Raw genomic sequence first — 6,296 nt, 5'->3', positions numbered from 1 at the left:
TCGACGACGATGTCGTCTATTATTTTGGTAACTTTCTAACCTTTAAACTCTATCATCACATTATCGACAAAAGAGTGGATGAAAATTTTTTTTCTTTAAAATCGATGGACCAGTCGTCTATTTTAATAATTAAAATATCGACAATTCTTGTCGTCGGTAAATTTAGATGATAGAGATCTCTTTTCTAACTTGAATAAACGGTATAGATTTATTACATAAAATAGACGACAAAGATGTTGATTTTTATTTTAACTAAAATCGACAGAAAGAGCCGTCGATTCTTATCAACAAAAAATCACTCCCGCGTTTGGCTTCTTGCGTCCTTCATTTCACTCATTTCCCCAAAATTTTACCCCAAACCTTCGTAGAATCAGAGTTCAAACTTCAGACTTCAGAGTGAGGCATCTTCTTCTCCTCCAACGCCTGAGAATAGAGATCAGAGACGGAATCACAGTTACGTAGAGAGGCAGAGAGCAGAGCTTCTTCTTCTCCAACGCCTGAGAAAACCCACCGGCCTCCGCCTGAGCACAGAGCATCATCATCTTCTTCTTCTTCTTCTTCTTCTCCTCTGCCTGGAGCAGAGCTGCCGTGCCGAACCCGCGTCGTCTTCTTCCTCCGCCGAACCCGCTGTCGCGCCATCCTTTTCATGTGAGTTCCTCTCTCTCGCTTGCGTGCTCTCTCTCTCTCTCTCTCCCACTCTATCACATTGTGATTTGTGAATCTGTATGTAAGTTCTTCTTCTTCCACAGACTCATCGTTGCAATGTCTTTGCCGATCGCCGTCCCTGTGAGACCGATGCCAGAGCATGTCGCCATCGCAGCTTCTTGTAAGTTCCTCCCTGTCTCTCTTTGATTATTATATTTATTTATTTTTGAAATTTTTGTATCTACTATTTTTATCATGAAATTCTGAATTTGCGTTTGTTAAACCTAATTAGCATAATCAATTCATCACATTACTTCAGCTTAACTAGTTTGTCACAATTTTACAATGTGATTAGATAAAACAAAATTTAAAAGAAAGAAAGAAAAACTACTTGCTTGGTTAGTATTAGGAAAAGGTAGAGTACTAACTTAAAACTCAGTTACAGATTTCAAGTAAGTATGGAAAGTATTGTGTATTATTTAAGTAATCTTCATGAATATTGCTCATAATTTTGGATAGTAATGTCATCTAGGCAAGTTGTAAATAAGAAAGTCATAAGATTAAGTATTTACCTTCTAGTTCTGACTGGTAGCTCTGGATTCTATTAGTTTTTACTACTGGCGATGTGGCTTGGAGTAGTTAGTCTGCAGAAAGCTTGGCTCCTGTGAAATCTCCTTATTTTGATAGTGAACAAATGCTGGGATGACAACTTAGGATGCTAGCTTGGTGGCAGACATGTCAGCATATTTTCTGCTTTTTTTTGGAGTATTCATATAGAGTTTTGGTGCTGACTCTTATGATGATTATTTGAGGAGTTAACACAACATTATCACTTAGAAATGGGAAAGTTCTTGTAGAAGAGTTTGTAAATTGGATCCTTATCTACTCCTTTATTGTTATGCTGGCTGATTGCCATTCATAAACATTATGCTTGCCATGTGCTCCTTTGGATCCAGCTAGGTATTAATGGTAAGAGATTGTATGTGTAGTTGTGTAGTGTGGGGGTTTAGTAGTCTAATAAAAACTTCATTTTGTGATTCTCTGGAGTAACGGAAAAAGGGATAGTTCATGCAGAGGAGCTTGTACATTATTTCTTTGTGTAGTGTGTGAATTGTTTGGACAGTTCTTGGATAGTAGTATGTGAATTGTTTCCTTATACACTCCCTTATTGCTTTGTTTCACATTTGAATTAATTATTTTCTACTCTTTTTCTTTTAGGAGCATTCTAGTCATCATTCATGGGCTTAACGAATACAGGTAGTCTAATATGCTTTCTGTTTTTTCTAATATATCCATTTTCAAGTGATTGTTATTTGTTAAGGCATTTGTAAGATGATAAGAATTATAGTTTTTCCCCTACCTCTAACTTAGAGTTCAATTTCAGTGGAAGATATGCTGACTTTGCAAGGCAATTAACATCATGTAGCTTTGGTGTCTATGCAATGGACTGGATTGGTAACTTTTAAAGCTCATTTTTTCATTAGGTCCCTTGAGATCCTGATTTATATGCATGGGCATCAACATGATTATATAGTTTTCTTTTGTAGTATATGATTATATATTTATATGTAAGCAAATGGGGCCTATGGCACTGTCTATAAGGGCACCTATGATGGCCAAGATGTTGCAGGTTTTAATTTGCACTCTTAGTTGTCTTTTGTTGTCCACAGAATTCAAAATCTGTTATTTGTCATGTCATTGGGAATGTAAGTCGATCTTTAGCATTTATCTCTTAATATTTAGAATCTAGTTATTGAAATTTTTCTACAGGTTCTATTTTGCATTTGCAAGGACAGCTTTTAAGAGTGAAAGTCAACAAAGTTTACATATCTTTTAGTATACTTCTTGCTTCTACTTGTTTATATAAATTATATACTTATAGGACATCGTTTTGATTTTCCTTATTTTCAACAACATTCATTCTAGTGAAGATAAAAGGAAATAGATAAAAGGAATCTAATTATTTAAATCTATGTAGAACAGTAAATACTTATTTTACTGACTAACTTTATTTTCTCCGGGGAAATGGTTGCATATATTGCTAATACATTAATTTTCATCAAGGTAAGATCATAAATGGATTCTAAAATCATAACAATCAATTGATATAACTTGTGAATCAAGCTTTTCATACCCTTTATTATTATTATTTTTTATGTCATCTTCTTTTTGCAGTGGAGTTGTTATAGCTGAAGGAGTACTTGGTGATGACAATGTCTTCCATCATGGTAGTAACTACCTCTTAAATTATCTTCTTTGCTCAGTAGGCCATTGATTATACTCTCACTTTTCCATTTAGTTGCTCTTGATAAAAATGTATGTTTGTTGAGTCTAAAAGACTCGCTGCAAATTCTTGGTTCTGTTGAAGGAACATCATGGACCCACCTCTTGTTTCTCTATGTTTATGTTCAAGTGTCGAGATGCATCGTAGTTGGTGCATTATTTCCCTTGCTAAGGTATTTTGGATATGGCTTGGATTGGAAAGAAGTTAGTATTCTAATCTGGTCAGGATTGTGAGGGGTAGTTGCCTTGTCACTTTCATTATCAGTCAAGGCAAAGTATTCAATGACTAATGAAAGCTGCATTTTTTAGCCAAACACTTCATCTCCTTTATTGCTAATTTTATAAATTTCTTTATGCACATACTATCTTATTATTAGTTTAATCTTTTAATTATTAAATTTTGGGTTTGTTCAGCGTTCGAGTGGCCGATCACTTGAATTGACTCCAGAGACAAGAACACTGGTATGTTTTGGGTTTGTACATGCTTATGCCATTATTAACTATTAACCTTATCTTAGAGACACAATGAAATTACTTATTACCTACATAATATAAAGTGGGAAACCTTGTGAATTGATTTTTGTCAATTCTACTGATTAAAGTTATTATTTCTTATTATTATTTTCTTTTCTTTGTGAGTAAGATCTACAACCTACATTTTTCTTTTGTTTTCATGAGAAAAGAAAGGTAATGTGTAGCGGCATGATAATGACAAGTGGTATAGAGGTTGTAAACAGGGAAAGGAAAATTGATCATTAATGATTGCAAGACAAATTTGATATTTATTATCCTCTTAAATAACTTTTTAATAAGAAAAATAATGTAGTTTTTCCCTTTTAAAAATGGTTGGAAAACAATAAAAATCAATCCGAAATTAGTATAAGATTATTTTATTTTATATTCATTAATTATTATTGAAACAATTTATAATATTAGATGTAAAAATATTATACGAATAAAATTATAAATATTTCGTATACAAATAGAAAAAATAATTAAAAAAATATAGCTATTAAAATCGACGGTAGCGTTGTCGCTATTTATGTCGGTATCTAAATAACTAAATCGACGGCAGTTATGTCGATTTTATTGAATCAAATATCGACAGAAAATGGTGTCGATTTTATATAATAATATCGACGGCAATATTGTCGATTTTATTCAATCAAATATCGACAAAAATAGCATCGATTTTATATAATAATATCGAGGCAACGTTGTCGATTTTAGTAAGAAGATAAAATTTTCAAATTTATATTATAGACGGAAATGATGTCTTTTTTATTAAATTATTATCGACGGCTAGGCAAGCCGTCGATTTTATTCCAATTCTGAAAAATTGACAAGCTTAATAGCGACCACTTCTACCGTCTATTTTGCCCTCGATTTTTAATATTATCGACGGCTTAACCGTCAATTTTGCCGTCGATTTTAACAATATTTCTTGTAGTGATAGTTTGTATTTCATCTAGTAGTAGATAAATAATATAATAATATATGATGAGGATAATAATGATATTAAAGTATCATTACTAAAATCTTATTTTAGTAATTGTTTCGGGGAAAAAAATATAAAGACAAAAGGTCTCGAGACAAATTTGGTTTTGTTTCCTCTATATATATATATATATATATATATATATATATATATATATATATATATATATATATATTGTTTTATCCATGTTTAAATGTGTTACGACTGAATAATGTTTTTCTTGCCTCTTGGTGATCTCTTCCTTTCTTCATGTGTGGTTGATATCTTGTATTTAATTAGTTCCTAATTAGATTGTGATTTGTTAATGAAGGATGGATTATGCAATCTCTTTTCCAAATATTCTGTTGAAGATATGTTCAGATATGTTATTGTTCTTAATATCACCTTCTTTCCTCCAGGATGATGACAATTCAAGCATTGATGCCACAACTAAAACTCCAGTAATCTCTCTATCTCTTTGATGACTTCTTTTTTAATGCGCATTCATCAAAATTTTTTATTTGTTTCATCTTAATTATTTTTAATTTTGATTAGTTTTTTATTTCCTATTTTCTCTGGTTTCCCTTCTGCAATATACTCAAACACTAGAAACAGGAAGGGATACCTCCATGTATGTTCAAGTCTGTGATTGCTGCCAGTCATCCTGAATTTTCATCTATGCTGCAACAGGTATTTTTATTCCCTTAACATGAATCAATAGTATAAAAAGTATGTTATTATGTTGCTGGAGATGTCCATAGTTATTTATGAACTTGCATTAAAATCTTCCTCTCATCTAACTTTTATAATTTTTATTGATTTAAATTATTGCTTCTTGTTGTAGACACAGTCAAAGATGGTATGGTTTATTTTCTAAGTGTCCTCTTACTACAATAAATTGAATGCAGAATTTAGTAAACCAGAGCTAGGACTATTCAGTTCAATTTTCGACAATATTTTACTTTGCGATGACCCACATTATGCAAAGCAAATTGTGAATGAATATATGACTAATAATAAAGAGGTGAGCACTTGCTTTCAGTGTTCGTATCTTTTATTTGGTTTATTGGAACCATGATTATTTGCATTCTTATTTTGTGTTGGTTGAATTTTGCTAACATTCACTAGCAAAGTGTTAGTAAAGAATAAACAGAGCAAAGAAAGTTCGAGCATACTTGGCACAGTTTAAAAGAAATGGAGGATTCATAAGAAGAAATAGAGCTGCACTTTTAGATTGTGCTGAGGTTTTTGATGATGCATTTGATGAGCTTCATAGATCACTTGGTGTGATATTATGTTATTTTTTTTACTTTCAAGGTATTAGCCAAGCTAGTTACCTTGTTTTATGTATGAGATGTATGTGACACTGTTAGAAATTGGAGCCAATCTAAGTGAAGATATTTAGAATTAAAAAATTATGTTATATTTTATACTTTATTTGTATTGAAGTTATTATTTTTTTTTCAATACAAAAAAATTCTATATTATATTTAATACTTTATTTATGAATTATGTAATATTTTGTTTATAGGTTATGATTTCTTGTTATTGTGAAATTTTAAACAAAAAATTATTTGTTTAATACGGTAAAAACGACGGTTAAAACTACATTTTTAAACGATAAAAAATGTCACTTTTACCCAGTAAAAACGGTGGCTTGTAATTGCCATTCTAAACAACATGAAATGCCATTTTAACAATGTAAAATCGACAGTTTCAAATGCTATTTTAACCAAAAAAATACCACTATTAGGGTAAAAACAGCGGTTCAAAATGCCGTTTTAACCATCTAAAAATGCCGTTTAATCCGGTAAAAACAGCGGTTTCAAATGCCATTTTAACCAACCAAAAATACCGCTCTGCCAAGGTAAAAATGGCGGTTCACAAATGC

General features: G+C 31.7%; 1 long non-coding RNA gene across 1 annotated transcript; it reads left to right on the top strand.

Moving 5' to 3' along the window:
- The first annotated feature begins 283 nt into the window (after window positions 1-283).
- Window positions 284-5,899, top strand: LOC112722211 (uncharacterized). Its single transcript, XR_003162507.3, has 10 exons — window positions 284-648; window positions 750-826; window positions 1,864-1,902; window positions 2,030-2,100; window positions 2,821-2,873; window positions 3,343-3,390; window positions 4,825-4,866; window positions 5,015-5,095; window positions 5,314-5,429; window positions 5,534-5,899. It is a non-coding gene; the product is annotated as an uncharacterized lncRNA (long non-coding RNA).
- Window positions 5,900-6,296: the final 397 nt, after the last annotated feature.

Source organism: Arachis hypogaea, chromosome 11 (genome assembly GCF_003086295.3).
Source record: "Arachis hypogaea cultivar Tifrunner chromosome 11, arahy.Tifrunner.gnm2.J5K5, whole genome shotgun sequence".
NCBI classification, from domain to species: domain Eukaryota; kingdom Viridiplantae; phylum Streptophyta; class Magnoliopsida; order Fabales; family Fabaceae; genus Arachis; species Arachis hypogaea.
This window is presented reverse-complemented; position numbering and strand designations above follow the sequence as displayed.